This window comes from Pollachius pollachius (genome assembly GCF_949987615.1).
Source record: "Pollachius pollachius genome assembly, chromosome: 19".
NCBI lineage: Eukaryota > Metazoa > Chordata > Actinopteri > Gadiformes > Gadidae > Pollachius > Pollachius pollachius.
The window spans coordinates 18,661,235-18,678,734 of record NC_136952.1 but is presented as its reverse complement, the minus strand read 5'-3'; the positions used below and the strand labels follow the sequence as shown (position 1 = coordinate 18,678,734).

Here is a 17,500-nt window from a genome sequence, read left to right as displayed (position 1 = left end):
GATTCACATAATAAAAAGTATGTACACTAAAATGTATAGTATAATGTATTTGTTAGCAGGGATTCATATTGTATCAATACGTTCAATAAATAATAATGAATTATGTTTGTTGATGTTGATCATTTTGAGGGTGGCATATTTGTGGAATGGAAAAGGGATAAAAAAATATATATCCTTTCCACGCTAGAAAGGATATTTTACAACTATAACTATTGATATAGATGTCAAATATGTATAGACGGTCATTTAATATGATGAAGAATCTGTCACTGTTTATTCAGTGCATCTTTCCTCAATTGTGATGCAAACATGTCAGAGTAGTGGTCACCAATCATTATTTAATTCAAAAAGGCAAAAGAAAAAAAAACAATAAAAGACATCAAACTGCATTATTTCGACAGTGGGCCTAATATGACCTACATATTTCACATATAAACATATATACGTGAAGTATGCACCTTTTTAATTACAGTGATGCTAACAGTGATGCTACAGTGAGGCTATATTACCTATTTCTATGAATATCACTATATCTCACTAACGTCAGAACAAAATATTTCATTACACATTATGATTTAACCTGCCTGTCTTATCTTGGCATGGGTGGTCTCAGTGGGATTCCAACAACTGACTTGCTCTAACAGTTGAGCTGCATCAATGAGGAGCAGAAATCACTGGGAGCTAACATGCAAGCTGTGGTAATAGATAAAGCTGCCAGCTTCAATAGACTGCATCATTTATTTGGCCTGAAAATATCCTGAACCAATTATGTGCTTAGAGTTGATTGAGACACACATACAAAAGGCGAGTGAAAGTGATACTTGATGAATGAAGGAATAAATCAATGGATGGAGGGATGGATTGATGGACAACTGGATGGGTAAATATTAACAGAAAGCTTACTGCTATTCTACACTCCCTATTACCATCAAACACGTTTACACAGTGTTTATTTTAAGAGGTGATGCGGCTGCCTTTGAAAACAGATGAACAAAGATATGTTTACACTGCAAATAATAAAGCACAATCATGATTCATGATTCATTTCTGTTTGTCTTTCTGAACTCACAGAGACAACTTTGAAAAGTGGAACGAAGGTTCTGTGCAAAGTCTATTCAGAGCAAAGTGAGGAGGAGCCGTAATTGATCCATCTCTGATGTAGAAGACATTCATACAGCGACCTCTGTTTGAAATAACGGCATGCTTAAACATTAATGGTGCCACGGAGGAGGGGGAAAGAAAGAGAAAGAAATGGAGAGAGTGCACACACAGAGGAGGAGGAATAATTGAAGTCTGAGCGAGGAATAGGCCATGGAAAGGAATGTTTCAAAGCAGAGTGGCAGCTTTAGATGAAAAATGAGCATAAAAAGCAAAAATAATTTCACAGTGAAATCATAAAGGAAATGGCAAATCACAATATTACGAAGAGGACAGCTAATAGCCAAGGCAATTACATTATATTTTATGATTGCATATGATTGCATATATACATATATATAGACTATTGAAGTATATATATATATTTATATACATACACAGACAGACAGACAGAGATAACTAAAGTAAAGGAAGAAAGAAAAAATAAGGGGTTGTTTCAATCCAGTCCAGACGTAGGACAACACGATAACTTTCATATGTGGACTATATGGACTATGTCAAATGTTGACTAATGTCATTGCAAATAAAATTTACACAGTTCTGTCCATATGGATCACACAAAGGTCTGAGTGCATTTGATATTATATCATATGGGACATTTTTACGCAAGGAAATTATTGGGGTAGTATTTTAATTTGTGGCATCGACCAGCGCTTCAACCCAAAACAGGAGCTTTGTCCTGAATTCTAGGAGGCTTCCCTCAATCTTCATCTTAATGCCTTGTTGCTAGGTCTATCTGGTCGCCTCAGTGATAGCGAACATGCAGAACCAGAGATCTTGAATAGTTCTCATTGTATGTGCTACATACACAAGCATACCGTGAAGCAAGTAAATTAATATAAATGCTGTATAAGATATATACTGCCACTAGCCTTACCAAACAAAACCTTGCAGCAGCTTCAAAGTTTCTAATCGTGATGTCTGTGAGCCTAGTCGGCCTCTGGATTGGTGGGGAAAATATATATATATTTTTTTAATTTAATCAGTCAACTGTATTTTCACAGGTATTTAACCGTGTGAGCTGAACAATCTTTGACATGTTTGATTATTGCAATGAATGACATTTAGAACGTGCAGAAAACAGAATACAACTACATACACAACATGTGCATCTGTCCACGCGATGTTTAAAACAGCTGGCTTTAACGCCTTGATAGCACTGTCAGCACACCTATGGCAGTGACGATCGTGTCACGCCTCGTCACAACAACCACAAAGAAAATGCATTGAAAGAAACACAAATTACTCACATGTATGTAGCACAAACATACACACACACACACACGCACACACACACACAAACACACAATGAGTGTGTTGTTGCATGTGGTTGACCCAGGCTAATGAATTGTATCCTGACCAGAAAAGCTAGCTTGACTGAACAAAGGCATTGATTCCTTCCTTTTAACATGAAAAAATTCTAAGGTTATGGCTGCAGCAGATTTTTTGTTGAACTACAATGTTAATGGGTGTTTGGTTGTTTTGTAAGCGTTTGAGTTGCATGGGTAAAGTCGGCAAACAAAAATGTGGGCAGAATAGTCTAGTAGTTACGGGGTCTAACTCCTAGCCATAAGGTTCTTAGTCAAACCTCAATTTCCAACAATATACCTGCACACATCCTACAGCAAGATGCCCTAACAAGTACTGACTTCTTACTGACCTGTATCGCCATACATTCACACAATACAATTCCTCTTGGATAAAACCGTCCAACCAATGAATGAATAGTAACATGTTAAAAATGTATGCATCATGTATCTGTATCATTAAAATGATTCGACTTGACTTCAAATACGTCGATATAGCCAGAAAGAGTTTGAACGGTTTCTTCAAGTTACTCTGCGAGGTTAATGACCACGAGGAAAAGAGCATACCAAAACATTGGTTCTACCGGGACCAATGTTGAAGAGTTGTAAGTCCTTTTCTGTTTTAATTCCCTCTCCTTACAGCATCTGCTCTCCGGAGCTACCTTCAGATTATATATTTAGAAGGTCTACCACAGGGCCATTAATAATAAATAAGAACTCGTTTCGAACTCGTCATTTTATTCAAGAGAATAATAAGAAGCGCATGCTAGTCCGCAGAGTTTATATAACGCTGTGCCGATGGAGGCGACTGTTAACCTTCTTATCACCCCGTGGAAGGAATGGAGAAGAGGGTCAGGTTTACATGTGAAACTGCGAAGCAAAATGACAAATGAGATCCGCTAAGGAGAGGAGGGACTATTCTCAGACCTAATTGGTGCTGGAAGTTGGGATGTTGGCGAGGTACTATTTTCAAACCTCCAATGATAAACTTAATTTATTGCTTACTTGGACTGGCCAGCCTTTTTGGAGAGAGAGAGAGAGAGAAAGAGAGAAAGAGAGAGAGTGTGTTAATAGACGATAAGAGTGTTAGGGTGATAGAGAGGTGGAGAGACAGGGAGTTAGAGACAGAGAGGAGAGAAAGGTAGAGAGGTGGTAACATCTGGGAAAAAGAGCTGTGTTGTGACCCTGATAACATGCCTCTCTTGACTCACTGGGAACTCTGATAAGACCACTGCTCTCTGGAGGGCTCCTTGTGTGTGTGTGTGTGTGTGTGTGTGTGTGTGTGTGTGTGTGTGTGTGTGTGTGTGTGTGTGTGTGTGTGTGTGTGTGTGTGACTACAACACCAATTCTCTAGTGCAAACATGCTGAGCCTTCACTGGGAGACACTTTGAAGTTGGCAACAATGAATGTTACCCCCCTCCCCCATACACACATACACACACACACACACACACACACACACACACACACACACAAACACACACACACACACACACACACACACACATACACACACACACACAAACACACAAATTAAACCACTTGCACACATACACAAATGTATTCAGATACGTACCAACACATTTAATAATAAGTAAAACTAGACATACTCTTGTTGCCAAAACTCTGACTTGCATGCAAATATACACAGACACACAGGCAGACACGCACACACACACACACACACACACACACATAAACCTACATCAGCTCATCAAACAATCAATGGAATTATAAACTATGCCATATAATAAATTATGTACACACACACACACACACACACACACACACACACACACACACACACACACACACACACACAACCTCCTTTGCATTACGCTCTTCATCTGATTTATGTAATCAATAATGGAAAATTCTGCTGAGGAGCCCGTTGCTTCTGGTTGGTTGTTATTTGTGTATGTGTGTTCTGGTGTGCATGTGTGTGTGTATGTGCATGCGTACATGTGTGCGAGTTTGAATGGATTTTTATTTTGGCAGCATAGATTTTGTGTTCATTTTCACTGGAAGCAGTGAAAAAATCTGAAGTCCAAATATTGTTCTTGTTGTATTTGGTTCTGTGGATGGATAGCCTAACATAACATCCATTTGATATTCTTGTTGGCATAACCCATTCCTTAATTTTTTCCTAATTTACTATTTGCCGACACTTTCATCCAAAGAGGTGATAGGGCTTGAACCCAAAACCTTACCGCTGGGACACAAGCACCTTGACCAATAGGTACATATTCACTATAAAGCCCCCCACCATGGCGCTAAGCGGTTTAGCTACGTACGTCTAGACCAGAGATAGCTAAACCACTTAGCGCTGTGAAGGTCTTGTGCTTAATGTATGAATGCTATACAGCATGCTAAAAGTGGCCATTGTTAACCACAGGCTAACAAGGAGATATTTGGGTCCCCGCGGGGTTTGGTGAGGTTTTAACAAAAGCCTGATCCACCTGATATGCCTGCTCCTTAGTGGGATCAGGAGGCCTGCGTAGGCGGGGAGCGGGGAATAGAAGAAACTCTTTTTTTTTGATAAGATTTAAAACAAGGTTCAATTAAATAACACTCTGGGACGCAGGCTCATTAAAAAACCCTCCATTAAGGGGAGCTTGTGGATGCTGGAAGGACCAACATGTTGTTTTCACACTCACTTTGAAAGTCAAATACAGCTGCTGTGGGTACATAGGGAGCCAGGGTCCGTTAAACATGGGGGTTGCATAGGTTTGAGTCCAGCTTCAGCCTGGAGGAACTCTTTTTTAATTGGTGGCTTTGATAAACGGGATAAAGGTTCTACCAATACTTGATTTGATTCGTGTTTCAGCGTTCTACCAGCTTAAATTACTTTCTCTTTTCTCTTCACTTTCTCATCACATCCAGCATGGTCTGAACAATTGTATTTTCACACGATGCTTTTGCTGTCTGGTAGGATTTCTTCCAGGTTAATTCTCACCATCTGGAAGCCAGATTAATTATTGTTTGCAACGTCCCATCACAGAAAATACAACCCAATGAGCTTGATTAAAAACACCATTGACAAAGTTCATAGAGAAGACTTATTTCTCCCTCTTGGTTTCTAATGTCTGGGTTGCCAGATATGCAGATCAGAGACTACATTTTGCCAGCAGGCGAGATAATCTTGTTAGAAATAATTAACTGGGTAGAATTGTTCTGAACCCAATCCCCAACTGAGAGGCCTTCTTAGTCAAGCGTCTAAGTCTACAGGAACACCTAAACTCCTGCAGCACATAAAGAGCGAGCGAGAAGGAGGAGGAGGGAGAGAGAGATGGGAAGAACAAAGAGCAGGAAGAGCTCAACTCCAGCATGAAAAAGGCAAAGACAGATGGGAAAAAAGAGAGATGACTCAATTAAACAGAGATGGAAAGAGATTAAGAGAGAGAAAAAGCAGCATAAGAAATTTTAAGAAAGAGAGAGAGCAGCATAACAATTATAAAGAAAGAAAGTGAAGGGTGTGAGAGAGAGAGAGAGAGAGAGATAGCAGTTAAAATATCAGAAGTATCCAAAAGACACTCTGAAATTGTGTTGAATAGATTTGCATAGATATCACCTGAATATATATATTTTTCTAGTTTATTTTACTTCCTCTCCCTTTGCTCAACCTCCTACTCACCAAAGGTGTTAACTTTTCAAATTCACCTGCCCCCCCCCCTTCTCAGGTAGGTGAACTCCGATCTGTGTGTTGTGAGGTGGCGTTGCTGTGTTGCTGGAATCAGACACTGAGTGTAATCCAGCCGATTCAGTGAGATCGTCTGGGTGGAATGCCCTGGTTGTTTTGTTTTTCTCGATATTTGGTGGGGATGGCTTTTCAGGGCAGCTTGTGATATTGATGCCCAAAGATGCGGGGTTGGTTATTATATTATTATTGTATTTTGTCCCAAGATGGTCCCCACTGCCCTGAGACTCCTTAACAACAGATAGGAGTCTGTTGTTATTGTTATTATTCTACCTCAGGAGTGCCGCCACTGTTTACATTTTGCTCATGCACTACGGCACACTTTCTTGGATTTGCACCATTCCGTCTTATTTTATTTTATACTTACAAAAATGTATTATTTCATCTAGTTGCTGCTCTTCTATTTATCTTGTAAATTGTATATTCTATATTGTTGCAACTTTTTTCTATTTTATTTGTATATTGCATATTTTTTTATATTTCTTTCTTGGCATTCAGTCTGTGGAAAACAAAGGAAGAATTTCATTGTATGACTGAGAACATGTTTCTTATTGTGCATATGACAATAAACACTTTGAATCTTGAATCTTGATGTGCCCTGCACATTGTAGTGGAATGGACATGGTATCTACGCCTGCTCGCTGCCTGTGCTCGTTTTGGTGTGCCTCGATATTTCATATTTTCTCAGTTTTATGATCACCAATTTGAGGGAATTTTCTTTGCTTGAATCTGATGTCTTCTTAGGGACATGTAAAGGCTACAAATGAACTTAGCCAATTGAATAGCTCCTCCTTCCGACTCTCACTCTGTTTCCTATCTATCTCTTGCTCTCACTCTATGCTGAGAACATCTCTCCCACCCACTGCTACAGCCAAACCAGAGGTTCAGCTGATTCACAACCCACCTGTGTTTATGAAAGGATTTCTAAATTGATTCAATTTAGTAATTAGTAAATAAATCATCTGCCTACCGCAAGATGCAAAAACCCGGAGTTACCACTTAATTGAATAAATCTAAAATGAAGTGTCCATTTAACATAGTGCCGGGGGTCACCAAATCAGGTAGGCTTGCAGAGAGACTTGGCATGCGCCATAGCTAGCATGTGATTACTGTGTATCTTTAACAACAGAATGCAGCAGTGTTCGTACTATCAATACCACCCAGCAGCACAGCTAGCTTGGGATACAGCAAGTATTAAGCCGGTATATATAAATAAACCAGAATGATGGTATGTTCTCTGGACATGTGTTATGACAATTCACACACACACACACACACACACCAATGTGTTAAACGTTAAATGTATTAAATGTGTTGGCACACCAACACATTTAATAATAAGTAAAACTAGACATACTCTTGTTGCCAAAACTCTGACTTGCATGCAAATATACACAGACACACAGGCAGACACGCACACACACACACACACACACACACACACACACACACACACACACACACACGCACACATAAACCTACATCAGCTCATCAAACAATCAATGGGATTATAAACTATGCCATATAATAAATTATGTACACACACACACACACACACACACACCCACACACACACACACACACACACACACCCACACACACACACACACACACTCTCACACATACACACAAAAAATAAAGTTAAGCATAGCATTACAATTTACTTGTAAGTCACTTCCAATAAAAGCTTCTGCTAATGACAGAATTGTGATATCAATGCTTTACTTCATATTCAGAAACTTTGTATTGAAGGAACAAAATCGAATCCCAAAAACATCAGTTTCGAAAATACTCATTATCATCATTATCATCCTCTGCGTCATCATCAAAACCATATGGGACAATCGTAACTCAAATCAAAAGACAACCAACATTAAAAAAAAAAAAAAATTACAAAAAAAGGTCTTTTAACCACAGCGAATAGCAGGTTTCAGTGGGGCCATCTAAAGGGCTTGTCTTCAGTCTTCAGAAAATTGCACAAATTGAAGAAAAACGCATTTACTGTTTTGCCTTTTGAAAATACGAATACATGGCTCTCCCAGGAGTGTGACTAATTCAGCCCTAATAGCTACTGGAACCAGCTGAAAACAAGCAAACAAATATGTATACAGCAAAGTGACACACAGATAATGGTGTGTGTGTGTGTGTGTGTGTGTGTGTGTGTGTGTGTGTGTGTGTGTGTGTGTGTGTGTGTGTGTGTGTGAATGTATTTGTGCTTGTGTGTGCGTGTCTGTCTAAAACATTGCACATTCTGTCTTAAACAGTGTGGATTATTAATGTAAATCCAACAGGTTAAAACCAGAGTCGTCTTGGGAAAAATAAACTTATAAAAGACATCATTCATTTAGGGTTGTAACAGGTGCGTAAGGTGATGGAAAAGTTTTGATTGGAAACAGAACAAAAGTTTATTAAAGTCTCCTGCAGTCTCTTCCCATGAACTGTAGCAAAAACAAGGTAGGATTTCTATTCTCTATAGTAAAGAGAACAGAAAGACTACCTTGAGCCTACATCTCTAGGGTATATACTATAAATATATAGACAACCAACTGAATATAGTAATATACTGGTTCTGAAGCTCTCCCTCCCACACCCTCCAACACACACACACACACACACACACACACACACACACACACACACACACACACACACACACGTTACAATAAAGCTAGCATTCTCGCAAATCCACAAATCCATTCTTCCATTGCGCTCTGATGGTCTTTATACACAAATGTTTTGCTGTGGAGTATATAATATATATATATCCCTTATATTCCATTTTTTAAGGACGGCCTGTGAGTCGCTATTTAGACAACCAGACAATGTATAGGAATTACTTTACAGTTGTACCTCATATCTTACAACAGTAGTCACAGCTCTTGCACGTAAAACCATTCAATAGAAGGCATAACCCCCTCTCCAACACCCCCAGTCATCTTTGCCTTTTTACGATCCTTGCAGGCGACAGCTTGTGTCCAAGGTAAGGTAATCGGATATCCCTATATCCCCCCTCTCCCCACCCCCTGTCTCCCTCTCTCTCCACCTCCCTCTGCGCCTTCTATCTCTCTCTGCCCTCTCCCACTCTCTCTCTCTGCCTCTCTCTCTATTCTCTCTCTCTCCCACTCTCTCTCTCTCTCTCTCTCTCTCTCTCTCTCTAATCTTCAAACCGGACCCCTGCCTGCACACAGCGTTAGAACAGACAACAGGCAGATATCCACTGGGCTGCTCCACTGGCACAGACTCTACTTGTTGAGAATAAAGCAGTGGTTAATGACTTTCGGATGAGCAACACCTGAAACTGCAACCAGTCTACACAATTACCCATTGGACTCAATCATTTAGCACACTGGGATGTTTTGAAAGGAGAATATAGACTCATGCCATGAGTCTATATCATCATGTACTCACGTTTACATAATTGACAGTCATAAAACAATAAAGAAAATAAATAAATGGATACATAAGAGAAGTAGGAAATTGGAAGTTGAGGGCGGGTGTTTCGGCGCGTGTGTGTGTTTGCGTGCGTGTGTGCGTGCGTTTTTGCGTGCGTGTCTTCGTGTGTGTGTGTGTGTGTGTGTGTGTGTGTGTGTGTGTGTGTGTGTGTGTGTGTGTGTGTGTGTGTGTGTGTGTGTGTGTGTTGTGTGCAGGGAGGTCTCAGCACCATGGAGAGAGACACCAACTTGTCTTGCAGCTTCATCCAAAAACAGAGAGATCCAAAGCCTCTACGTCGTCAGCCAACCCTATCCTCCTGATTCAACTAGGCTCAAGGGTTCACCAAGCGCTCACAATAGGCGTTATACTGTCCAAAGAGCTTCTACTCACCATATTAGCCTTTTTGTTGAAGCCATGTGTAAGCCTACCTCTCCAGAGGCTGTCGACGTCTCCACACGGAAGAAAAACACATTTTCCCGAAGAATAACTATTCTATTGGCACTGTGAATAAAAGCACAACCTCTTCAAATGGTCTGCCTTTGCCCTGAAGCGAGGATATAATATGTATTTTTTGTAAAAGCAGACTCCATATTAACGTGGATTAAAGCATGGGTGAGTGGTCCGCCTCGACGACGGACGTGTAGTGTCGCGTGAGTCGAGTTATCCGGTCAGGAACTTGAGGAAGTGTGGCGCGAGCTCCGTTTCAACTCAGCCCGTGTAGTGGCGCGAGCTCCGTCTCAACTCAGCCCGCGTCGCGAGAAAATCCGACAGAGCAAAGAGTAAAAGGATATTTCCTCCTCCGCTGAAGCCTGTACCCCTCAGTGGGAGAGAGAGCGAGAGGGAGAGGGAGGGAGGGAGAGAGCGAGAGAGCAAGACCAAGAGCAAGGGAGAGAGAGAGAGAGAGAGAGAGAGAGAGAGAGAGAGAGAGAGAGAGAGTGGGAGAGAGAGAGAGAGTGGGAGAGAGAGAGAGAGCAATTGAGAGGCAAACGGGGAGAGAAAGGAGGTAGAAAAGGAGAGAGAGCAAGCGGTGGTTGTATTTCCCACACTTTGCAGACGATGAACGTTGCGTGGTGGTAATGGAATTAGCAGCAGGGTAAAAGGCATGTGGACCAAAGGCGACCATCACCCGGCGAGGCGTCAAACGGGCGCCCCACTGCGGGGAAGGAAATATCAAGATGTGTAGGCCTTCTGATTATAATTAAAAACACAGTGTGGGATCGTCGTCAGCCGATCGTCGTCAGGGACCGGGATAATATTCAAACAAATCAGGCTTGCTGATGATCCATCTCGAAATGTTTACTTATTTTTACTTATTTTTAATTATCTCTATTTACTTTATCTTGTATTGTGGATGCTATGTGGCTGTAGAGGAACCAAGCCTTATAATTTTACTCTTGTGTACTTAAACAATAAGATAATAAGATGTAATAAAAGTAATTCTGATTTTGAATTGGACACAGGCATACTGGGATGTCGGATAATTATTTCATACAGGAAAAAGGGGACTTAACAGATACCAAGCTGTGAATTTTCCTTGGAACACTGAAACCAGACTTGATTCAACCCTTGTCCCTTTGGTAGCTTTGAAATGTCAAGCAGCAGTGTGAAGTGTTGATTTACTAGGCTTCCCTGACCACCTCCTGCATGCAGTCACACAGTCACAAATAACATGCATTTGACTTTTATGTAGACTAATTGCACTGTGAAATACTAAAAGAAAGTCCACCCATCCATCTATCTCTGTGCCGCCCAATGTTTTCAGCAACAAGAGGCCATGATGGGCATAGTTAGCCTTCAGCCTGTTCCTCGACGCCTAGGTCTTAAAGGGGCAGTGTGTATCATTTAGTGTCAACTAGCAGAACGGACTTGGCATAAATTGACATTTATATCAAAGTCTGTTGTAATAAGTAAATAATCCCATGAAAATAATAACTGTTTCGTCTTCCTTAATATAGAATTCATACTTTATATAAACAAAGGGAGCAGGTTTGAAACTATAACATATCGTTTTGCAGACTAAATAACCAAATACATTGATAAGTCTTCAAAAACCCTCATAACGTGACACTTGGCTACTTGATGTCGTCGGAAAAGATTAAATCGTTTTGGAAGTGGCTTCTAGCCCTCTACAGGCAAGTACAGGCCAACATAGCTTCTCTAACGCTGCTCGATGCCCCTAAATCTTACACACTCTACCTTTATTGTCATTGTGAAATTTGATCACTCAAATCGCATCCAATTAATAATACTGGAAACTGATTTATGTCAAGTCCAAGTTAAGCTCATGGTTGGATATAGCTTTTTGATTGTGTTAATGTATTAGTTAATTCATCAGGGATGACGCAAAAAACCTTGCGACAGGTCACAATATCATGAAACAGACGTGCCGCATATCGGATTTCTAGCTGTTATCGAGCTGGTTTGTTAGTTAGTTGGTAATTGATTGGGTTGGGTGGTTGGTTTTAAATAGGCTGGTTTGTTAGTTGGCTAGATTGTTGATAAATTGGCTATTGGTTGGGTAAATTGGATGATAAGTTGGCAGGCTGGCTAGTTAGTTGTTCGGTTGACTATTTGGTTGTTTAGTTGACTAGTTGGTTAGTGTTAAGTTAGCTGGCTAGTTAAGTGGTCGGTTGGATGGCTATTTTACAGCATCATGACAATTAATCATACAATGACCTGATTTGGATCACATGATCTCAGCTCTGGTTATCACAGTGTCAAAATGACGTACATTCAGTGTACTTTCCCATTGTATTTCCATCAAAGTGTGATCATGTAGCCCCCTAGACAGTGCTGGTGGCTTACCGCAGTGCCACTGTGGTGGCGTGGTCTACTGTGTAATCCCATTACCTGATCAAAGGATTACCATCGATGCCAGAAAAAGGGGTTCCCAGCAGAGGGCTGAGGCCCCACCCCGCTCCTACACTCACGTCCTACCACCACCAGCCTTCTGATCTTACCTGAACCTCCATCTGCTGCCGTGCTCGGCGCGTCGGCTTACGCACTAATCCCATTGAGCCCTGCTAGGACCTCTCTCTCTCCCTCTCACACACACACACACACACACGCACACCGTCATCACAGAGTTAAGATTGTGTCAGGAAGAGGAGCTGCAGCCAACTGGGGGAGCAGGGACATGGCTGAGGAGGGCGGGATTAAGGAGAGAAAAGGGTTGGAGGATCAAATAAGAAACCTCTGACCATGGGTCACATAGAAAACTCTTTTATCCAAAGTGATTGACAGTGTATTCTGATACACTGATCACTACGAGGTGTAGGGGTTAGGATCTTGCTTAAGGATGTCAGACATTGGGGATACAAAACGTTCTGATTGGAATCAAACACCAATACAACTAGGCAATCCTGACCCCCTACTTCATATGAATAACAACCCTGCCTTCAATTAACCGAACACCATATAGTTCTCTTTTGAACCAGGGAGAGAGAGCGACTGGGAGGCTCTATCAATTCAAATTGTTGCCTTATGGACAAGAATTCTGTTCTGGCCCTGTATAATACTGTACCACTCCAAACCATACCTTATCACACCCTAACCCAACATCCCAAAAAACAAACAACCAAAAAACTATTTTTTATCTCCACATATTTGAGCCTGATTTTCCAATGTTTACCTAGACCATGTCACATTGGTCAATTAAAATGGCGGCCATTTGACACGCAAGCTCGTATAAACATAAATAATAGTTGGTTTGAGCAGACAAGCCTAAAACAGTGACATTGCCTCCTAGCTGTATAATGGTGACAGTATTTTCTCCATTATAGCTGATGTTGGACACGTCCCTATGAGTTCAACACCCTTTCCCAGACAATATCCTGCCCTATAGTGTGATATTTGAGGGTTTACAATTAGAACTCATGTCCTCCAATAGTCTTTACAAAAACTCCACAAAAATGAATAAAAAATCCTTTGGGGTAGGAAGCAAATTATAAAATATTCAGTAAACCACAGCTACCATAACATTCTCTTTTTTTTAATAAGAAAAGGCCTCCAGACAACCTGAAGGTTGAAATCAAATGTCACATTTTTAAAACTTTATCTTAGAATGAAAATAAATACAATAAATGTAATGGGCGTGAGGTTGGACCCAAGAACAGTACAGACTGAGACCAGCGTTGGAACAGTTCAACAGTTTATTGTCCAAACAGGGAATCCAAGCTAACTGGAGTCTGACAAGGCGCGAGCAAACAGAGGGGTCAGGGACAGAAGGCTGTTCAGGTTACTAGGTCAGGAACGACGAGGACGGGTCAGGACCAAGCAAGCAAGGAAGCAATCTGGGAAATAGTACCAGAGATCTTTGCATGCTGCTGAAGACAATCTGGCAGAGACAGAGTGGAAGACGTGGCTTTAAATAAGGTGAGGGAACACAGGTGAAGGTGGTTGCACTGATGAGGTGGGCGTGGCAGGCAGGTGACCAGGAGAAGTACTGGCAGGGCTGGCAGTGGGATGGAAAGCCAGGAGCGGATTATGACAGTACAGAGCTGGCTGTAGGACGGAAAGCCAGGAGCGGATCATGACAATAAATGAAACTAGCATGTGGAGGACAGAAGAAGAGGAAGGCAGACACAGTGAGATCAATATTTGGTTTGCCACAAGAGAGAAGAAGAAAAACAGAGATAGAGAAGGGGGGGAGCAAGGGAAATAGATTGTGTGTTGTGCCCTCTCAGGAAGCAATTGAGGGGTTGGGATTAGCATTAAACTTTCTTTCATAACTTTCTTTCTTTCTTTCATTATAAGTCAAAGAACAGATCCACCACAGATTAACATGTATCCCATCCGGCCTGTTGTTCAGCCATTACTGCGGTCATGACATTTACAAGAGGCACGGCTATAAAGGCATATTGAAATCAAATACATTTTAAGCATCACCACCATATTTTTGTTCAACCAGTCTCTTGAGTACGGCTGTGGTTATTTTCAAGTTGTTTAACATTATTTAATATATATTATATCCCATTCCATAGGCCGATTAAAAAAGAATCCAAACAAAAATGTAAACAAACAGTAATCAGCAAACCATATTATTGTTCAACATGTCCCCAGGTATCTCTGTGATACATTTCAAAATGTCTTGCTGCAGCACTTGGTAATGATTAAAGCAGGCCGCTCCCACCATGCAATGCGCGTAGGGCACCAGTGGCTGGAGGTGGCACTGCACCACAGTCATCACGCCCCCAACCCCAACCCTCCATTATCCTGTTGTTTCTTCGATTGCGCCTGACAAACGTTAGCCTGACGGTAACTCGTTATCCCGACGGTAACTCGTTATCCCGAAAATGGCTTCAAAAAGGTGGGAGTCGGGAGCAGAGCAGCGAAAAAAATAAGAAACACTGGGATGATGTTGGTACATCGATTGCAGGTATTTTAAAGATATAAATATTTTTGAATTACTGTAAAATGCTTAAAGGTTACATATTATACCACCAGGTTTGAGTGTGATTAGCCTTTACAAGCCGTTTTGAAAATCAGTCTGACATCACAAGTGGGCGTGTCCACCTAGATGTGTGCTAGATAGATCAGCCTATCCGCCCACCCAGTGGACTATAGCAAACGTTGCTCATCTATCCATCTAGGTGGACACGCCCACTTGTGATGTCAAATGAGGCTGATTTTCAAAACGGCTTGTAATGACTAATCACACTCACACCTGGTGGTGTAATATGTGCCATTTAAACCATGTAAGCTAAGCCATCTCCTAATTTTTTTAATTAATTCATAATTTGGCAATCAACATCCAAACAAAAATGTTTTTGGGGAAATTAACCTTCAAAACGGTGCATTTAATTTGTGTTGGAACGTGAAGGGTTGAATGAAATAATGGGAATCAGAATACTGCGGACTCTGCAGTTGTTGGGATGGAAAATGCTATGCAGCTCTGTGATTGAAGGTCCCGCTATAATTTCACAGCGGTCGAGTAATAGTTATTCAATGAAAAAATTGTGCCCGCTGTGAAGGACATGAATCCAAAAAACTAGCTAGCTAGCTTATGGGCATGTCATGGTTAACTTTACGATGGCAGCCACAGCAAGTAATGAACTGCTAGTGAGAAGAACATTGTTTCTGATTTATTATCTACAGTTCTTATTATCTGCAGTTAATAACAGGAGGACCCACACCAGAGTTAAAATTGGTTCAGAAAACCAAAGCTTTTGAATTCAACTCCACCAACTATCGCGATACCTGTGGATCAGCAATGAACAGAAGCTTTACTGTTGGTGTCTGCTTTTATGCATTTCGCACCTATATAAATCTATACATATATGTCTATATATTCTACTGAAGTGCACACACAGTGCACTTCAGTAGAATATTGTGTGATGATGCAATTATTTGTCAGGAGGATTTTCATTTTGCTTAAGAAATAGCTGTTTTTATTATAGGTGATAACTCTCTCTGCGCTGTTTGCTCCTTGCATTGCTAAGGGTGGACTACATTTTTGTTGGAATTCTCACAGGTAACTTTTGCAGTATGAAGACCAAGCAGGGGGGCTTGGTCTTCATACTGCAAAAGTTACCTGTGAGAATTCCAACAAAGGGCCAAGGTTTAAGAGTCACGGTTCGCTACTGCATTTATGGTAGGAAACATCTTCAGCTAGCTTGATAAAGTTAGCAATCTAACGTTAAATATCTTGAAATGTTAGCTACAAGCTAATATCTTATCTTTAATGTTATAAGCATTGTTTATTAGGAAATAAGTATGGCAAGCTAACAAAAGTAGTTATGTTACTAAGGACAGATATTCTGCAATAAATTAAGGTTAACTCTGTGTGAATTTACATTCTTCTTCTTAGTAATAGCTACTCATCTTGGCTAGCTTAAGTGTCAATAGAACGCAATAGTGTGGAAGTGAAATATATCTATATCTTTTTTGTTGTTGTTGATTAAAAGCTATACCATCCAAGGTTTACTTGCCACAACCAATATATTGTGAATGATGGTATATTCTCCTGTAGAAGCCACAAGTTAAAGAAAAGTTTTGAGAAAAAACTGTTTTATTCGCGATGCCTTTTAAAAGTACTACACTACCCACAATCCTAAAGTGTAACACAACGTCTTCGATTAGTGGAGCTAGCTGTAACATTGGAAACTTTTACCTAAGCCACGAAAGTCAAGCTGTCGATTACTGCTACCAATGAATCGTTTACCACAGAGCAACCATGACTTCCCTTTCTGACATGATGTGGTTTTTAAGAGATTAGGAAAAGAGTGTCCAAAGGGGTGAAAACCAGCACAAGTGTGTTTGAGGTGATTGCAGTGAGGAACGAAGCACTGCACCATGTCGATGACAAAATTATATAAAAAATACACACACACACACGCACACACACACACACACACACACACACACACACACACACACACACACTCACACAAACTAACTGTATTTATTTCAATGATATTTTAAGGGAATGAAGCAGATGTATTTATAAATGTACTTTTAAATATCAGATGCCTTTAAACTAGGCCCCACTCAAAGTATGTATGGCAGTTTTGTCCTCTCTGGAAGCATTTGAGTGTTTGGGATTAGCATTAAATTACCTATTTTTAACAAGTCAATCAAAGAACGGATCCCCCACCAAAGAACAACTGGTCTGTTTGCAAATCTTACACAGGTAGCACGTCCCACCTGTTTTTCCACCATAGAGAGGGAGTGGCCAGTTTGAGATTGGCTTCTTCAAATAACCCTAACCCAATAGAAAATACAGGGGTTGCACCTTTATGTATAGTTCAGTGTAGAGAACTGGTCTCCAATAGGATGATTCGGACAGGATGGGGCTGGTTGTTGAGATATCCTGCGAGAAACAGCGAATAAATACCCAGCGGATCCCCTGAATGTACAAACATAAGAATAAAATAATTTCCCGGATCTATTCATTTGAAATTCCAAT

General features: G+C 40.7%; 1 protein-coding gene across 1 annotated transcript in view; it reads right to left on the bottom strand.

Moving 5' to 3' along the window:
• The window catches only part of LOC307090604 (protocadherin-15-like), a gene marked incomplete at its 3' end in the record, with an annotated part of 172,862 nt that extends 162,762 nt beyond the window's left edge, over positions 1-10,100 (bottom strand). The window contains 1 exon segment of the mRNA XM_079757338.1: positions 9,985-10,100.
• Positions 10,101-17,500: the final 7,400 nt, after the last annotated feature.